Genomic DNA, 10,252 nt, shown 5'->3' with positions numbered 1-10,252 from the left:
AAACCAGATGAATGTACCTCTTGATAGAAGTCCTCAATACCTTATATAAGGAGTCTTGGAACAAAATCAAACCCAAATCTGATCTGATCTCTAGATCTGATTACCACTTCACAGAAAATAGAGAAAGCAGGAGAACATGTTAAATGATACCATGATGATGTGGTCAGTAAAATACTGTAATATCAGGAAATTATACAAGAACAAATGACTAGATTTCTTCAGCAAATAAATTGCAAGAAAAGACAAACAGAGATGGGGGGGGACCTAGAGATTAAAAAAGACTTGAGAGGGGGAGGGTATAGCTCAATGGTAGAGCGCATGCTTAGCATGCATGAGATCCTGGGTTCAATCCCCAGTACCTCCATTAAAATAAATAAATAGACCTAATTACCACCCCACAAAAATTAAAAAAAAAAAGTGAGACATATAAACAATCAAAATATACAAACCTTTTTTAGATCATAATTCAAATAAACTATAAACTAGTAAGTAGTTTACAGTTTTAAATAGTAATACTGATAAACTATAAATAGTAATAGTAACAATAATGATATAGCTGGGGATATTTGAATACTCAATATTTTATGATATTAAGGAATTGTTAATTTTTAGATGTGATAATGATATCCTTATGCTTATAAAAAAAAGAGTCCTTATATTTTAGAGATATTGACTATTACAGGTGACATAATATGTCTGGATTTTACTTTAAAATAATTGGGAGTGGAGTAGGGAGATATTGGCCGTGACTTGATAGTTGTCCAATCTGATAATGGGTATACAGGGATAATTCATTATTCTGCTCTCTGGGCCTTTGTATATGTTTGAGATTTTCCATAGTAAAGCGCTCTAAATCAACAGTGAACTTCAGGTGGGAGGGTATAGCTCAAGTGGTAGAGTACATGCTTGGCATGCACGAGGTCCTGGGTTCAATCCCCAGTACCTCCTCTAAAAGTAAATAATAAACCTTAATTACCTCCTCCCCCAAAAAAATTAAAGAAAAAAAAACCCAATGAACTTCAGGGTGTGAGAAATGACACCACTATCCCACTGGGATGTACCCAATACTTACTCCAACCTTAGGTGGCACACTCTGTCTCAGCCCCAAAGAGTTAAAAGTAAGTGAAAGAAGTAATACAGCATGCAGTCTCCTTTCCTCCCACAAGGCACACGATGAGTGAGTAAAAACTCTTCTGAGATTGCTGCAAAGCTGAATGATTTTATGGGCTAAGAGAGAGACTGTCTGTGATAATGAGTATCAGCTGGATTTCCAAGGGCTTTTGTTGATACTTGGCAACGTGCCCCTGCCTTGGTTTGGATTCTCCCAGAAGCAGGTCCTAAGACAAAGATTTGAATGCAAGAGGTTTATTTGGCAGATGATCTCAGGAACACCTGCAGAGGAGTGGGGACGCCAGTAAAAAGCATTATCAGGTAGGTGACCTCTGTGGGCAGCAGCGCTCCAGTTTGCAGGGGGACCTCCGGGGACCAGTGCAGAACATGCCCCTCAGAATTTCCCCACCTGAGGGGTGGTGAGCTGGAGTAAACACCAACTCAGATCAGTTGCCGATTGAGGACTGCTGGGGGTAAGAAGGACCGGTTTGTTCTCCCTCACTTTTGGCCATAATGCTGGTAGAGCCGAGTCCAGCCAGAGAGAGAAAAATCCTCCCACAGAGAGATGCAGAGTGTGGTGTCCAAGGTGCCCAACCTTGAGAAACCCAGCGGGGCCTTGTAGCAGCAGCTATAGTTCCTCTAAAAGAATGACTGTTAGCATTTTGATCATCTAATTATATCAATATACCCATTGCTTAAGTCAAGCTAAATAAGGTGCCCAGGTGCAGTAATGCTTTTTTAGGGGGAGGGGTGGTGGTGCTTGTGGGACTTTGTCAAAGATAAATGGCTGTGAGCTTGCTCTTGTGCAAATCAGCATGCTCTGTCCAGAGCCAACCACTGTGGTGGGGGACACAGCCATTCAAGGTCCTCCCTGCTGAAGAACCAGATACAGTTCCATCTCAGAATGGGAGCAGAATCTTTAAGGCCATCGGGTTAAAAGCCCTTTATTTTCTTTGGAAAGATAAGCTTTTTTTTTTTTTTTTTTTTTTTTTTTTTTTTTAATGGAGGTATGTGGGATTGAATCCAGGACCTCATGCATGCTAAGCATGCGCTCTACCACTGAGCTATACTCTCCTTCCAAGGAATGATTACCTCTTAAGGATGAGATTTATGTCTGCATGGAGGGTAGGAATTAGGTCCTGAATGATGCAAGATCCCCTTTCACCTCCAGACTTTTCTCATAGGCACACACCTGCCAAATGGATGTGTGAAAAACAAGTGAACAAATGACTGTCTGAAAGAGTGAATAAAGTGCCTTTTTAACTGTCAGGACTATAACCAGGTCATCGTCTCGTCTATCAGCCTCCTTTGGGCCCCCTGAAGTAAACGACTTTTTAAAAAATAGACCTTGTTGTTTAGAAATGTTAACCTCAATAGCCACAGCCCTCAGAATTTGAACCACTAGGAAATCAACTCACAGGCTCTTCCTAGTCATTAAACTGTGTGTTTCCTTTATTTGCGCGCGTGTGTGTGTGTGTGTGTGTGTGTGTGTGTGTATGTACGAGCCCCTTTTAAGAATGGACAAACAGCCTTGGGATTCCAGAGAAGGGTGGATTTTTGTGTCTGGGTGGGGGTGAGGCATTAGAGAAAGTTAATGTAGCAGGTAACATGAGTGATAGGCTTTAAAGGACAAAGAAGAAGGGAATTTCTGAGCATCTACAGCATGCCAAGCACTGTGCTGAGCCTTGACCTCGGTTTTTCATTTAATCTTCGCAGTAATCTGATGAGATTGTATTCCCCTTTTATTAAATGAGAAAAGGGAGTTGGCAGGTTGGGGATTAAGGGTGTCAACATTTCAGAGCCAGCTTATTGGTCTCCGTGCGGCTGTTTGCGGGAAGAGAGACAAGTAAATGGGTGGTTTCAGTACAAACACTGCTTCTCACCAACCAGTGCTCGGCAAATCACTAAAAAGCTGGAAACCTGGGAGCCCCAAGAAGGGACCTCCTCTGCCAGGAGGGTGAGGAAGCCTTGCCTGTCATCCCAGCAGCCAGGAAGCACCACTGCTTCTCAGGCTTCTGCAGAAGACCCTTGGAGAAGAGTGTCAGGTCATTTTCTGAGTTGAAACAGCTATAGAATTTTCTGTGCACAGCACATCTATGGACCTGGAGAAGTGGCATCAACACCAGTGCCCTGAGCCTTGGACCCCGGAAAGTGTTAAATACACATTGAATTTCGAAGACTTAGTATAAAAAAGAATATCAGTTTTCTCATGCATACTTTTTTATATTGAATACATGTTAAAATGATAAGATTTTTGGATATATTGGGTTAAAGTATATTATTGAAATGATCTCACCTTTAAAATTTGGGTGGAGTTTGGGGGAGGTAATTAGGTTTATTTATTTTGTTTTATTTATTTATTTTTAATGGAGGTACCAGGGATTGAACCCAGTACCTTATGCATGCTAAGCACATGCTCTACCACTGAGCTATACCCTCCCCTCTAAAATTTTTTTTAAACTTGGCTGTTAGACAATTTAAAGTTACTTATGTGGCTTACTCTAAATTTCTATTGGACAGTACTTCTCTAGAGCTAGGAATAATATGCCAATCTCACAGCTAGGCTGCTCTAGGCAGGAGGCAGGGCTACCACCACTGGGCACTGGCACATTAACTCGGTTTCTGAGCATCATCTCTGATGCTTGGACCCCTACTGCTTTGGAGAGCCTTGCCAGTCTTGCCAGCCTTGCCAACAAAAGGGATTCTGCAAGGCCAATGTCGCCTTTCTCATGACACTGTATTCTGAGTCCATGTTTATATGGGTGCATCTGATTGGTAATCAGGTCACGCTTTTGAGTCCTGGCTACAAAGGAGGTGGGATAGGCAAGTCCTGGCATCTACCTTTGGGAGATGGGAAATGACCAAAGTATAAGAAATGGGTTCAAAAGATGCTAGGTAGCCACACATATAACAAATCCTATTACAGGCACCAATCACTGTTCTGCAACATTTTTTGCAGCATGTGGATGACCAGGTCATGAAGTTCCTCTTCACTGGATAGGCACACACATTGAGAGAATCTTGTCTGAGATTTCCCATCAACCTGGAAGAATGGTGCCAATAAACAGATTCTTCTGAGTATAGTTGTATCTTCAATAACAGGGGTCTCTGGTGAACCAATATCCTCAATACTCTTGCCCAGTTGTCTTTCTGCCTTACCAGCCCTAAATCATCCAGACTCCCCATCTTCTCTGTGCATCTGGTCAAATGAGCACTGCTGAAAAAGATCTCCTATCTGGGCAGGTTGGTGCTGCCATAAATAATATTCCAACATCAAATAGAAGGGGGTGACTATAGCTCAGTGGTAGAGCACATACTGTTTATTGTTTCTATTCTCAATCTTATGCTTTTGTTTTCATTATTTTCTTATTTCTTTGGATATATTTATTCTTTTTATAATAAATTTATTAAGATATAATTTATATAACGTAGTTCACCCATATAAAGTGTACACATTTCAATGGTTGTTAGTGTGTTCACAGAGTTGTACAACCACTGCAATTAATTTTAGAATGTTTTCATCACTCTAGAAAGAATTCTCTATCCATTAACAGTTCCTCTCCATTCCCCTCCCTCCAACCCTTTCCCTAGACAATTAATTTACTTTCTGTCTCTACAGATTTGCCTATTCTGGTTATTGCATATAAATAAAAGGATATATGATCTTTAATGTCTGGCTTCTTTCAGTTAGAATAAGGTTTTCATCCGTGTCATAGTATGCAACAGTATATCATTTCTTTTTATAGCTGAGTAATATTCCACTGTATGGATAGATCAGATTTGACTATCTCTTCATTGGTTGATGGACATTTGAGTTGTTTCCACTTTTTGCTTTAATGAATAATGATGCTACAAACATTTGTGTACAAGTTTTTGTGTGAACATGTTTTCAATTCTATTGAGTATATACCTGGGAGTAGAATTGGTGAATTCACCATTTTATCCTTCTACCAAACATGTACGAAGGTCCCAATTTCCTTATATCCTTCCCAACACTTTTATTATTGGTCTCTTTTTATTTTATCAGTCTTAGTGGGTGTGAAATAATATCTCATTGTGGTTTTGATTGCATTTCCCTGATGCCTAATGATATTGATATCTTTTCATGTGCTTATTGGCCATTAGCATATCTTTAGAGAAATGTCCATTTAGATCCTTTGCCCACTTTAAAATTGGGTTTGTCTTATTAATGAGTTGAAGGAATTCTTTATGTATTCTAAATATATCTCCTTTAACAGATACATGATTTATAAACTTTTCTCCCATTTTGGGGGTTTTCTTGATGGTATCATTTAAAGCACAGAAGTTTTTAATTTTGATGGTGTCCAACTTATCTATTTTTCCTTTTGTTGCATGTGCTTTTGGTGTCTTATCTAAGAAACTACTGCCTAATCCAAAGTCACAAAGATTTATGCTTATGCTTTCTTCTAAGGGTTTTATAGTTTTAGTTTTTATATTTAGAATTTGATCCATTTTGAGTTAATTTTTGTGTATGGTGCAAGGTAGGGATCCAACATCATTCTCTGGTATGTGGATATCCATTTGCCTCACTACCATTCTGTGGGTTTATTTTGCTATTCTCATTCTAATTTTTTTACGATAAATGCTTAGGTCTTTAAATTCTCAGTATTTCTTCTTTTCTAATATAAACATTTTGAAGTTGTACATTATTTCTTACTTTTTAATCTCAAAAAGATTAGTAAAATTAACAATCCAAGAGAGGCTTATTCTGTGGCTTCAAGAACACCTCGGCACACCACTCTGTACCACCCTCTGCCAGGTACACAAACTCAAATTTAATAAGCATAGACCTATACTAATCTTGAATGATTATCCTACTATTAATTTAATAGGATTGACTCATTCATTCAACAGATATTTGTTGAGGGTCTACCACATAGTATCATTATATTAAGTTCTGAGAACAGAGAAGTAAAATAGAGTCCTGTTATCACAAAGCTTACTGACAATTGAAAAGAAAAAAAGTTGAAACACTGCATGATAAATGTTAGGATAGGATACGTAATATATGCTGGAAACAGGAAACCTAGGAGTATGATTAATTTTGAGATTGAGAAAGGTTTTCTGGAGGAAACTGCTTCCTCCAAGGGCAAGAAAGATGAATTAGTAGAAGTTTGCCTAGTACGCAGCAGAAAAGAGTGTGCTGGACCATTGGAACAGCAAGTGGAAAGACCCAGAGGTGTTAAAAAAAAAACCTTGACCTTTTGGAGGAAGGAAAAGAGGTGCACTGTGCCAGGAGGGTAGAGTGTCAGGAAGAGGCACAGGATGAGAGAGTCAGGATAAAGCCGGAGAGGCCCAAACACTAGACTGTGAAGGGCAATTAAACCATATCAGGGGGCTTGGACTTCATCCTAAAACAGTTGGGAGGCCACTGAAGAGTTCTGAGTACAAGTCGGACAATAGCAGATTTGCATCTTGAATGTTTTGCTGTGGCTGCAGAAAACAGATGAAGGGAGAGAGGGTCAAGACCAGTGGCCAGGAGACCCTTACAGAGGTTGTGGCTGTCATCAAGGCCTGGATCAAGGAGTGCCCATGCGAATGGAAAGGGGGGAACACTTAGGCTGTGGGGATCAATCAGATGTAGGGGTGAGAAAGGGGGAGCACTGAGGCTGATTCTCTCATTTCTGACTGTGGTGACTGGGTGGGTTATGGTTGGTTGTGACAGAGCAGGTCTGGGGAGAAGACAGTGAGTTTTTTTGCTTTTTTTGTTTTGATTGAAGTACAGTCAGTTTACAGTGTTGTGTCAGTTACTGGTATACAACAGTTAGTTCTGATCAGGGTAATTTGAGGTGCTCATGGGACACTTCTCCACCCTCTGGCCTTATCTGAACCTGGCTCTCTTCTGAGGACTCAGTTTCCTCAGTGCTCTCAAGGGAAGGCTGTCTCCTCTCACATTTCCTGGATCTCAGGGCCAGTAGGCTTAGCATGTTCTCCCGGTTCCTCCTTGCTGCTTCCCAACCTTTCTTCCCCTTTACTGTCCCAGACCCTGGCTCTTTTGAGGTTAATGCCATCTGCTGTACCACTTACTACTCTCTTTGTTGCTATTACCTGTGGACCCATTCATCAATGACTTTGGCTCCTGGTTCACAGCCTTTCCTTTCATCCTATTCCAGCTTTTGTCCTTGAGGACTTAATTACCCACATGGATGGCTGATCCAGTACTCCTGCCTGTCACATCCCCACCCTGCCAACAGCCAGCCTCTCCCATATTCTCAGAAGCCCCCCTCACCACCCATAAACAAACCTTAACTGAAGGCTGGATTTCAAGCCACCCACACTTATCACCATTTCCTATCCTCCCAGCCCATTTGCTTTAGTGTCTACACCACATGATTCTTCAGCCTCATCAAGACCCATTATTTGTATCACTTTTTCACTGCCCATCCACTCCCTCATTTTCACTTCCTTCTCTACTCAGCTTAGAGAAGAGTCCGTTACTACAGTTACTCTCTTCATACACCCTCGACAAACTAGCCTGTCTGTCTCCATCTCAACCTCTATGTACTTGACTGGCCAGCCCCCAACCCTGAAGGTACCCCGACTATCAGACTTTTTCATGCCTGTGCCTGAACAACTGAACATTACCAGAAAAAAAAAAATTATTGAGTTGGACCTACTGGTTCCACTTTCAGTTCATGACCACAAACCTCAAATAAGCACTCAACCCTGAGATCGCCATTTTTCCATCTTGCTTTCAGCCTTCAACCCACTTTGCTCTGCCTGCTGTCAACATTGCTCCATCAGAACCCTTCTATCAAGGTTGAAAACAGCTTCCCAGTTTCAAAATTCAGTGCATGCTTCCCAGTCCTCATCTCTCTCTACCTCTTAGGATCATGGGACAGCTGACCATCCCTTCCTCCTGGGAACATTTTCTCCCGTCTTGGCTTTTGTAACACCACTTTGGTTTTTCTCCTTTTTGTCTGCTTTTTCTCAGCCTCCATTGCTGGCTCCTCTTCTACAGGCCTCTAGTCTGGGTAATTCTGGGCTCATTTTTAAACTAAAAAAAGTCTCATATTGTACAGCAACTATATATTTATTAAAAAAAAAAAAAAAAGCCTTGGGGGAGGGTATAGCTCAGTGGTAGAGTTCCTGCTTAGCATGTCGAGGTCCTGGGTTCAATGCCCAGTACCTTTATTAAGAAACAAATAAACAAAGCTAATTATCTCCCATCCCCCCCCCCCCCAAATCTTGGTTCACCCTCTCCCTAGGAGATCTGATCTCTCCAAATTTGTATCTATTGTCTCAGCCTCTCTTCTGTGCTCCAGTCTTATGTATGCATTGCTAATTTTTCATCTCTGCTTGGATGCCGAATAGAGAGCTGAAATATAACTCATTCAAAATGGATCTCTTGGTATCCCCCAGCAACCCTGTTATTCCCTTCCCCCTTTTTGAAACCAGGCCAGTTATTCCAGGAATCATAAACCTAGGAGTTGTCTTTCCCCTTGACCAACATTCAATCCATCAGTGAGCCCTTTCTATTTTGCTTCCAAAATTTATCTCAGATCCATTCCCAATCTCCCCTCCCCATACCTGCTTTACCATCCCTGCCCCCATTCTGGTTCAAGCCACCATATCTTTTGCCTCATCTTCTGCAATAGCCTTCTGACTAGCCTTCCAGCAAAGCCTTTTCTTTTCTATAAGCACCAAAGGGAGCTTTAAACAATGTAAATCAGATATCATACCCCTCTCAAGGCTTCTGCTATAACCAAACTAAAATCCATACTCTTTTCTGTGGTCAACAAGGCTCCTGTAAGATGACCTCTTCCTGCCTCTCTAACCCCCCTGGCCATTATTTTGTCAGGCTCCAGTAGGGCTGCCGCACCCATGCTCACCCGCTTTCTAGTCTTCAAACAAGCCAAGCTCTTTCTTACCATAGGGTCTTAGCAGTACCCGTTTCCTTAGCCCGGAATGCTCTACCCCAGAATCCTCAAATGGCATCTCCTACTTGTAATTCAGATCTCAGCCTAAAAGTAGTATCTTGAGAGAGGACTTCCCTGACTACCTTATCTAAAATATACTTATTCACTTACCCTATTTATTTCCATCATATCACTTATCATAATCCAGTGATGACTTTTGTTTACTTTTGTAACTGACTGTCCTCTCCCACTGGATGTCAGTGCCATGTGAGCAGGGACTTGGTCTGCCTAGTTTACAACCAGACCCTAGGTTTTAGAATCACCTCTATCTCCCAGTAGGTGCTCAATGAAATTTGTTAAATCAATGAATACAGAGTTAGGCAGTTGAATGTGCAGATATGAACTAGTGAAAGATTTGGGCTGGAGACAAAGATTTGGGAATTATAAAAAATAAATCTTATACACAACAAGGTTCCACTGTATAGCACAGGGAACTATATTCAATATCTTGTAATAACCTATAATGAGAAAGAATATGAAAAGGAATATATGTATGTATAATTAAAACACTATGCTGTACACCAGATACTAACACAACCTTGTAAACCGACTGTACTTCAATTAAAAAAAAATCTTAATAAGCCAGGAGTACAAGGGTACTTCCTTGACCTGCTACAAGGATCTACAAAAAAATCTACAGCATGAAAAAAATAATGAAGTATCAAAATAGTCCCTTTAAGAATGGAACAAGACAAAAGTGTCCACTAACACCTTTTCTACACAACTGTGCTGGAGAGCCTAGCCAGCACTGTGAGGGAAAAAAGAGAAACAATGTTTCAAAAGAAAGAAATAGAAATGTCAGTATCTGGACATATTTATGTAAAAGAGCAAAATAATCTATAGATAGGTTGTTAGAATTTAGTGAGGTTGCCGTATCAACACACACAAATCAATTGCTTTTTAAAATAATTTTTTATATACCAGAAAAATGCAGACTACTTCAGTATTCTAAGCTTATCTCTGTATGTAAATGAAAACAACCATTCTATCATCACAAAACTCACTGTGAACGCAATGAATTAAAAAAAGAAAACAGCCTATAGACATACCAAAGCATGTTATCATGATACTTTAAAATACCAAAAATAACCAAAAAAGCATAGGATTACCCCGGAGAAGAAAAAAAAATAGGTCACTGACAATGGAACAAGAATTAACAGCAACATTGGATGCTAAAAGAAAACGGACCAATGCTTTCACAT

The sequence above is a fragment of the Camelus dromedarius genome, chromosome 16 (genome assembly GCF_036321535.1).
Source record: "Camelus dromedarius isolate mCamDro1 chromosome 16, mCamDro1.pat, whole genome shotgun sequence".
Taxonomy (NCBI): Eukaryota; Metazoa; Chordata; class Mammalia; order Artiodactyla; family Camelidae; genus Camelus; species Camelus dromedarius.
The sequence above is the reverse complement of the archived record's forward strand: the minus strand, read 5'-3'. Positions refer to the sequence as shown.